The following is a 10,715-nucleotide window of genomic DNA, read 5'->3' as shown; positions in this document are numbered from 1 at the left end:
GTTATGTTTACTTGTACTTAGTCACTATGGTTGGCACGATGTTCCGCGAGAGTGTGGTCTGTATATTCTTTAGAGTTTATGGACTGAAAAGGACCTAATCTTGATGACAATTAGTATTTTGAATCGGTTCAAGTTCGTCTATCGATAATCGGTTCCACTCAAGTAACCGACTATCGATAGTTCAATCGGTTTGTGACAATACATTGATTGTAAATTTATGTTTGTACAATAACTCGTAATCCTTAACTAATTTTGTGTTATTTGTATGTTTGAAGTTATTTAGTGTTGCTGTTGTTGTTTCTTTCGGACATTGTTTTAGCGATAATAACTGAACACTTCCGAATCCATATTGAACTTACAGGCGAAAATTGGCGAAAATAAACCGAACGCAAATAACTAGAGGAAAAAAAGAACAACTGCTGGCCGGTTTAATCGATGATCGACTGTGACAGAATACAGTTTTCTGTCGCCAATTTCAGGCAGAACCAATCAATTTTCAATTAAAATCGATCATCGGAACAAGACCAATGATAATCACAATAAACTTAATTTAATTTAATTTAATTTAGTAAAATAATGATTTTTGTACGTCATGTGTCTCACGTTTAATGTATGTTGGGCTTTAGTTATTTTTGTGAATTAGGGTTCGATTCCCGGCCTTGGTGCATGTAAGTATAATAATAAGATTAATTCAATGCATACATGAGCACTGTTGATAAAATTTATTTCACTTCATCCAAGAACGTATCCCTCAATTACAGACTTCAATCACTACGACGCGTACATGAACATCAGTTATCAGTTTACATTCAACATCATCCAAAAACATAGACCTCATTCACAATTTACCACCTCGTGGTAGTTTGTAAGTTTTTTTATACTCGCACTCGGGGCTTGCCTATTCGGCGAGTGCTCCGAAAACATTGACAGTCATTTTAGGTTTTTGGAGCCTAGTACACAGACCGAATGTAACCCTGGTTAGAGCTACCCTGGTTCTTTAACTTGCACTAGTGTATAGCACTGTAACACGGGAGCCCCATTTAGCGTCACTCCTAAGACACTTAGTATTTTCAGTGGAGCGGTAGAAAACCTGCGAACACTGGATTGACAGTCAAAGATGTTACCACTTGACCACGGATCCGCCACAGAAATCTACCTCCTTTTTCGCAAATTCCAATATATACTAATAAAGCATCAGTTTAAAAGTTGCCAAATCGGAACACCCCGGCCACTATCTAACATATATGACATCGGAAGTATTATGGGTCTTTTATACTAGTCCAGCATGGCGGCGCCCCATATTGGAAATCGTGTTGTATGTGTTTTCAACCGAAAGAGCATATCGAATTGAACACATTGTGAATATAATCAAACTATTTTTTTATATTTTATTTGAAACTGATTAAAGTTTTTCTAAAGCTTTATTAAGACACAATTCAAAATCATTTATTTCAGAACATTCTTTATGTTATCGAATGAGTCTAATAAGCCTTAAAACAATTGAGGTTATCGCCATCGACCAAATAACATTTTCGTTTATTATTTACGAGCTTTATCGAAAAGCTTGCCGGAGATTGCCGATTTGTTAAGATTGCAAGGTTGCCAGAAAAATCGTACAGCAATGTAATTACCAGTCGAGATTTGCACTAGTCTACCCAAAATAAGATTTTTTTTCGTAAGCAAGAGTGAGTGTTTGATATTTTTTGTAATATCCCGTAATTTGTTCGTGTATATGATGCATCACATACAAGTCCTTGATCATGTTCGAGAACAAAATGAGAAAGTGGATGACGAAGAACTAGACTTAGGGTGGGTTGGTTGGTTTAAATAGTCTACTTCCAGTGTGTACACTATTCCACTGAGCTTTGAGAAACGATTGATTAACCTTAGTTTTAAATGTTAAGAGAAAGAAGAAAATTCAGGATGCGGGTGGAAATAATTTTAACTAGTTGGATGTGGCTGAACCCTAGCTATCATATCTTTTTGACATTTGTCTGTAATATAATCAACGTAATATAATCATTTAAGTTACGCAGCGTTACGCCAGTCAAAGCTTCAACAGAATTAACCATAAGTCTCCTTTGATCAGTTAAAAAGGTCAGATAAGAAGATAATGATAGGCTGTCTTCTGACTTCAAAACGCACAGAAGGATGAGAGGAGAACAAAAAGGTAATGGTTCAATGACTTGCATTCGTTTTTTCGTAAGCAAGTCCGAGTGACCTGATCAAATTTCTGTAATATTCCGTAATTTCTTAATTTATATAATGAATTACTAGACGCGATTTAAGGCGTACATGGATGTTATTGCATTTTCTGATTGGCTCAACTCCTCAAACGCCTTAGTTCGATTTTTGCGGATATTTCAGTTTCTGCTTTCAGTTTGTTGGCAGTTTCAGGAAAAATATGGCTTTGACAAAAACACAAACATCATAATGTAAACACAGATGGTCATACGAAAGTAAAAATAAACATATTTTTTCTGACAAGTATAATTTGTCCATACATACAATATATGTATATCAAATAAATAAAACAAATCAAGAAGGAACGACAGCAAGAGAATCAGTACGTTTGTCAAAGCATTACGTACAAACAGATTCTTAATAGTCCGACTTTAAGTATTCGACAAAATGGATACAGATTTGTTTATCGCCTTAACAAATTTGTTCAAATTATACTTAATTCGCAGGTCAGTATACAGGGGACAATTGTACAATAAGTGATACTCTGATTCAACCGTATTGGCATCACAATATTTTACATGTTCTGTTACCTCCTGTTTTATCTTTCGATATATATTCCTAATAAAGTCAATTTAGCTACCACGGGTAATTGACGATCGAGTACCTGAGTTTAAAAATTTGCTACCCATCCATCTTAAAAACAGTTTTACCACCAAGATATAATAAGATTGCTCCACCGGTTTAAGTTCAGGTAACTGCTGACGATCGGGTACTGGGTTTAAAATTGCTACCCATCCACCATAACATCAATTCCTTTTATGCCACCAAGATATAATAAGATTGATCCACTGGCTTCAGTTCACGTAACTGGTAATCCATTGAGAGACAGGCACTGTAGTAAACTACGTATTTCGTTTTCCTTTAAATTGTTAATCTTGTTATTACGGTTACCAAATAGCTATAACATTGTTTAAATCATTTTATGAGAAATAAAGCAAATAAGGGACATAAACGAAAAATATTAGAATGATATTCACCCTTTAAAAGTCTTCAATTTTATCTTGCTTATGATGCATTGAAAACAAGGGACGCAACTTTTATAAATATTACTCGTTTTACGTCGATAGTCTTCGTCCTGTTCCGTACAACTCTCCGAACATGCGTACCCTGCTGTGAAAATGGAGCTGCTTATGTGCTGCTTCGTGGCATGTAAGAAAGTGCTTTCTTACAAGTATTGTTCCGAAATGTTAATTTATGAAAGCTATATCACGCACATTTAAACACGATAACTGTGATGCAAGGTAAACCTTATAAAGTCTGAACTTTCTAAATTCCATACTCCTCAAATATCCGCATGCGCCTAAACAAGTAATAGAAAATCACGTATCTAGGATTAAGTTTGACAGTTAACTGAACTTAACAGAGCTTTAATCAAACAAGGCCACTAGAACTTTTACGAAGGTATCTGTAACGTTGGTAAAATGACGATTCACGGATGCAATGTATATATTTAAGGAATGAATTGCGGGGTTGATGTCATTATTGGGGTATAAACGCAATTGGGTTGGTCAAAGTACGTACTTTGACCAGCCCAATTGCGTTCATATCCCCGATAATGACATCAATCCCGCAATTCATTACTTATATTTACACCAATAGTTCATCATTTCATTCAAGAATTGTTTAAAAAAATACTTCATTTCGTTTAAGAAAACCTTACAGTAAGCCTTTCTTACCCATTCGGTAAATAGAACGACCCGACTGTAACCTTGAAACATTTTATCAAATGACGTAACAATAACGCGGGAAAAGATCAACCATTTGAAGTCACTTTTAAACGTAAAATTGAAACACTAATGGCAATAATACATTTAATATCATAAATAAACACTTTCTAAAATGTTTATGTATTGTTTATGGGACCTGCTGAAACAATACAAACAATACCAAAATGTTCATGTATATTGTTATGAGGTGATTCGCGATCCGAACATATCCGAAGATAAGTTGCGTTCATCGGATGCTAACTGCAATTGCTGAAAGGCGGTTCATTTAAAAAATGGAAGTTGAGGTGTATATATAGCAAGATGTACATGGAAGAAAGCAAGATTAACAAGTATAAAAGTAAGAGCAGTGTGTACTTTTTGCTTTTGAACCCTTCAATAATTTTACTAAAACGTATTATTTTCTAGAATGAATTATTATACTATATTATTTATATGATTTTTTTTTTAATTTGAGATCTGATAATGTACATGAAAATAAAAGCCCCTAACTAACGCTGATACAATCAAAACTATGAAAGGCTTCACTGGTCCTAATTCAACTTAAAGCTGCACTCTCACAGATTTACCATTTTTACAACTTTTTTTTTAATTTTTTTATCTTGGAATGAGCAATTTTGTGGGTAAATATCTGCAAAACAGTGATTAAAGACTGCTGACAAAAGATCAGATCGCAGATTTTCATATTTTACGTCCAAAAATTGATGCTTGATGGCTAAAAGCGTTACTAACGGTTTAAGGAAAATGCATAAAACATTGATTTTTGAACTTAAATATAAAAATCTGCGATTTTTTTTTTGTCAGCAGTCTTATATGTCTGGTTTTCATGGATTTTTGCATAAATTGATTTGTTCCAAGACAAAAAATAAAAAAGGTTTTCAAAACGTTCAATCTGTGAGAGTGCAGCTTTAAGAAATAACTAAGTACTTTACTACTACAGATAGATTAATACTGTTTATTAACAGTGTAGTGATTGGATATAAAACACTGTCATTGACCTCAGATATTCCCTGAAGAGGGAATAAATTCACAACATTTCATAACTCATCAACAGTACTTTGATGGCATATAATTTACAACACTAGTACTGTACGTAATACAATATTAAGAAAGTTGTTATTCTGCAATGATATTATTGAACAACTTAAAAGCTTAGAGTGAAATTGGATGCTTGACAAAGTTTTTTACTGACCTAAAAGAGTCAACCGGAGGTTTGCCGGAGTAACGTTGTAAACTGACCTCCATAGAATAATGATCCCCGGTCATTACTCTATGTAGGATAATGACCCCTAAATAATGACCCCCCGATTTTATCTATACACTATTGACCCCCACCTAACCTATTACTTACAAACTCTATACCAATTCAAGTCACTGTCGTGTTTCTATTGCTTATATTAGTTGTTGTTGTTGTTGTTGTTGTTGTTACTGCTGCTTCTGCGTCTACAGCTGACACAACAGCAGTATAACTTAGAGGCCCCGCTAAGAAATAAGCGTACATCTATCGAAAATGAAATTTAAAATGGTTTTCATTTGAATTATCATTATTGTACTTAAAGAAAGTATTACAATACTAGAATATATACATAAGTCGTTTTAAGGTTACTATAGAAATAGAGAGAACCGATATTTAGGCTGGAGGATAATTTGGTTTTGTTTACAAACAGTGTAATATCATCTTTTATTAGTCATCGGAAATGAGTCTGGCCATGTTTTCTTGATATACTTGAGATCATCCTTTAGAAATAAAGCGTTTACGAAAATAGAAACATTTGGAAATATATTTCATATGCTGGTTCGTCATCGATTTTGGGCCTTTATATAGCCTATTTTACGGAGAAGATTTGTTTCTTTGCTTCTCCAGACATGACATTTGATAAACACTGAAACCCGAAAAAAACAGACTAGAAAGATTCACATTATGTGCTATCAGCGATCTGACGCCAATCACATTTTTACTGGTCACTCATTCGAATTGTTTGTTGCGTATATTCGATTTCTGTCGTTACAAAGATTATTGCATATCAGCTAAAATATTTGTTGATAAAGTTTCATTCTTCTGGTTTTGTTTTCAACTTAAAAGGCAACATTTTTCTACAGAGTGACGTCAGATAACCTTTGTTCATACCGCGGTGGCTATGTTCAATGTGCTAAAAAAGAAAGCCAGGCCTTTGGGTAGCTCTTTCATCAATCACTGTCGATGCCATGACTTTTCCTCAAACTCGAAGGTGAAACTGGGCGGTGTCTATTATGTTTCGTGTAGACTGTATCATTTCTGAAAATAGTTCCTTTGATTTACTTTAGAAATACTGCTCATTTAACATCAAAGAAAACAACGGCGACATCGAAAGCTGTTGTCGGCACGTTATAATCACTTCTTACTTACACGGGTGTATATATAAAGGTCTGTGTAAGGCAAAGACTGCCATTTTTGCTTCGCAGCATGGATGAAAAAGTGTTCGACGAAATTATAGACTTTGTTAAGAACGGGGATTATCCCGTTTCCATGAAAAATAACAAGAAGAGAAACTTTTGACGCAAGTGTGAGCCATTTATTTTTGATGACGGGTTATATTACAAGAAAATTTCCTCATCAGAACGCCTAAAAGTGATAAAGAAAGGGAAGACAGATGACATAATTAAGAGCATCCATGCCACAGATCATGGAGGACATTTGGGAGTTTCGAAAACGTAAGTTTGATATTTGATTTCATTATCATGCATAAAGACGAATTTGTGATTCCTATAAGCCAGTAAAACCGCAACCGTGGTGTAAGTGATACACCGATAAACAAGTGCTATTAATTAAAGATGGCATAATTGGAGAAGGTTAAAATATGAAATTTAAGATTATTTAGAGATCGTATAGAAGACAATATGTTGATGGTACTTTTAACTAAGGTGTGACACTAACAAGAATCATTAATGGAATACTGTTATCATTGAACTTGGGAACAGACGAGCGTTTGCACCCGCTTCGGCGGCGCTCTTGTTAAAATACAATCATGGGCCATAGTATTAAGTAAGATGGTATTGGATTTGTTGAAGTGTTTGTACTTTTCTTATAGTGATACAATTACGATTTTAGATCCTGTGATGACAACATCAAATTGATAATTAATATCTTCTTTTACAATTAACAAACAGTCATTCGTATGTTAGTGGAAGAAATATTATTCTATAATTGTTCAAAGTTTATTTCAATTTAATCCTAGAAGCAATGAGCCCAGATTCGGGACCAGAGTTCGTTTTAGTAACCCCCAGCCTAAGGATTTTATTCAACCCTGATACTGTTGGAACTATGTTTTTTTCTTTGACCAAGAAAGCTTTTTTTGTTGTTTTCTTCTGTTTTTAATTCTAATAACAATTAGTCAAACCAGAAAATTTAATTTCCAGATCCAAACAAAACAAGTTTAAACCAAATAAATTCTGGTTCTGGGGGAGGGGTACCAGTTAAAGGGTTACGCGCACTGGGTTACGCCCCTCTTAGTCGATTCCTGGCACCCGCCCCTGTGTGAGGCTATGCTCACTGGCCAGCATAGGAAAACAGACACAACAGTGTTGACATAAAATAATACACGTTGCAGCTGCTCTACACGGAGTTTGATGTGTAATAATAGCAAACATTGGGCATTGATATTTGCATTTCAGCAAGTTAATCATGTACGAATAACAAAAATGGAAAAGTATCTCAGTGGCAGTTACTCTGCACGTTTGATCCCTACGTTGGTTTAGCCTCATCATTATCTTGTTTAAGGATTAGATGTTACTTAAAAAGTTTACAAGATGTAGAGGATAATTTTTCGTATTAAACTATACTGGTCGAGTACCGAAGGCAGTATTTCAGTAAGGGCGTAGCCACGAGTGAAATATTTTCCTATGGTGGTCACAAACATCGGCATCTGTGTGGCATCTTTCATTCCATGAAGTAGACCCATAACATACAACTATACAGTTGCATCGTGAATTGTATTGTAACTCATTCAGAAGGAAGAACACCTTTAAGTTATTATGCATTTAACGTACAATAATATCAGATTTATGCTGACTAAAAAATGAACTAACTGCTATAAGGATATGATTACATGGACATAATATAATGATATTTGCACATAATATAATAAAGTATGCACATAACGTAATAAAATGTCTACATGATATAAAGATGTATCCGCATAATATAATACAAACTGTCATAATATAAATACAAAACCACAACATATAAAGATAAACTGACATAACATAACTATGTTTGTACATCATGTAAAGCACTTGGTACATAATGTAATAAGAAACAAACACAATAATAAAGTTTTTGGACTACGAAAGACAGCGCCGGCGTTCCATAATTATTTATAAATAAAGCCTTACGTAGGATTTTTGTTTTACTTGGGTATGATTATGGATACGGGTCCTGGTCGGAAGCCAATGAAGCAGTAACCTTGCGGAATTTATAAAATTTGGTAATTTAAATAGCAATCTTTACAATATATTGTAAACCATCGGATAACGTCGCTTACAGGGTCATGTCTAGGGAGTGCCTATTAATGACACTGTCATCTGTAAGAAAATTATCAGATAAGCTTAAAGCTGCTGAGCCTTCGATTTTTCGAGAACTTTAAAAATTATTTTTAGCATTAAAATGCGTTTTTATTAGTATAATTGTTACAGCAAATAAAAAATACAGCTAGCTTGCATCACCTTATTGAACTAAAGCATTATCGTTGAAAATTAAAGCAAAGTTAATCTTTATTGCTAGTTCCGATTATCGGTGGTATCGGTTCTCTCTATTTCTACAGTAACCTTAAAACGACTTATGTATATCTTCTATTATTGTAGTACTTCTCTTTTAGTACAATAATGATAATTCAAATGAAAACCATTTTAAATTTCATTTTCGATAGATGTACGCTTATTTCTTAGCGGGGCCTCTAAGTTATACTGCTGTTGTGTCAGCAGTAGACGCAGCAGCAGCAACAGCAGCAGCAACAACAACAGCAGCAGCAGTAACAACAACAACAAATACAAATATAAGCAATAGAAACACGACAGTGACGATATAGAGTATGTTAGTAATAGGTTAGGTGGGGGTCAATAGTGTATAGATAAAATCGGGGGGTCATTATTTAGGGGTCATTATCCTACATAGAGTAATGACCGGTGGTCAGTATTCTATGGGGGTCAGTTTACAACGTAACAGGTGCACCGGCATGTTTTAGTCGTGATATTCACTATCGTCATTGTCATTATTAAATTGATCATCATTCGGCGTACGAGAGAAAGGCGTTGCATCTAAATCGACCGACACCATTTTTTAATGCCGATCTATATATTTTTTCATCCCACATGCTCATTTCAGTTTTTGTTCTTATCTTTTGCTAGAATACACATCATGAGGCAATTGCCTGAGTAGTGATTTCAATTGAAGAGCAGAAACAAGCTATCATATGTAACTGTCTGTCTGTCTGTCTATCTTATTTCATTTATTGTATGGTTTATGAAAAATATATAATGCCGTTTCAATAAAGCGCAATCAAACATATATGTTTGCAAGACTTTTAGTTTTAATTAAAATTGATAATAAATAATCGTAAAAAAAGCTATTTTTAGTTATTTAAAATTACTGCGCTCTATGACGTCAGTAAACAACGTCGCACGCGCTTTTTGGTGTAATTGTACAAAAGTTCGTTTTCTACGTCATTTTTTCCACAAATTGATAAATTAAGGTATGCAAGAAAAAATATCAATCATGTGTTTCCGGTCCGGATAAAAAATCCGACCCTCGGGCACGCTGCGTGGCCGTTAACTCGGCAAGCCTGGTTACCGGCTTACGCACGTGCCCTCGGGTCGGATTTTTCTATCCGTACCGGAAACACATGATAGATACTTATATTATTACACTTATGAATGCTATATTTTATTAAAGTCCCATTAAAAAACGTTGTTTTCAACGTTAAAATTTCGAATGACGTCACGTGATTTTAATTATCATCACGGGATATTCTTGAGGGCAGTGTATTCTACGGCAAAAAGAAGTAGCCGATGTGCTGAGTTTGATCTGATAGAACCTTTTACAATTTATTTTGATATAGTATCCATTCATTTTTTTAAAAAAAACTACTTTGGTTATGCGTGGATTTCAAAAGAAATCGGAAACCTTAATGTTGTTTACTAGTAGTCATAAACAACTTTGAAATACAGCAACTGTTTTCATGTATAGGGGCTTTGCCGAAAGCAGCCCATAGCAGACACTTTAAAGCAGCGCTTGACCCTGAACGTGTTTATCACGTGACCTTGTATATAGGTAGAAAAGGCATTAAATTTTAAAAATAATAGTTTTTAATTTAATTTTTTAATATGATTTTTAATTAATATTTTAAGGAAAATTATTTACAGACACTTTCAAGACAGTATTTTATAGTAAATCAAACTTGTGTTATAAACATGTTAAGGTAGTCTTTATTTACTTGCATGAATCGAATACATGTCCTTGATTATGTTCAAGATCAAAATGTACATTGAAAAACCAGAAGTTCCGTTAAAGTAGATGAGAAAGAAAAAGGGGTGGCTAGTTGGTTTAAATAACATACCTCCAGTGCCAACTATTCGCATTTTTGAGAAACGATTGATTATTCTGAGTTCAACATGTCTAAAAAAAGAAGAAAATAAAAGGATGCGGGTGGGATATATAATTATGAGTAGTTGGATGTGACTGATCACTCGCTATCATATCTTGTTGTCATGGGC

This window comes from Mya arenaria, chromosome 15 (assembly GCF_026914265.1).
Source record: "Mya arenaria isolate MELC-2E11 chromosome 15, ASM2691426v1".
In the NCBI taxonomy this organism is placed as follows: domain Eukaryota; kingdom Metazoa; phylum Mollusca; class Bivalvia; order Myida; family Myidae; genus Mya; species Mya arenaria.
This window is presented reverse-complemented; position numbering follows the sequence as displayed.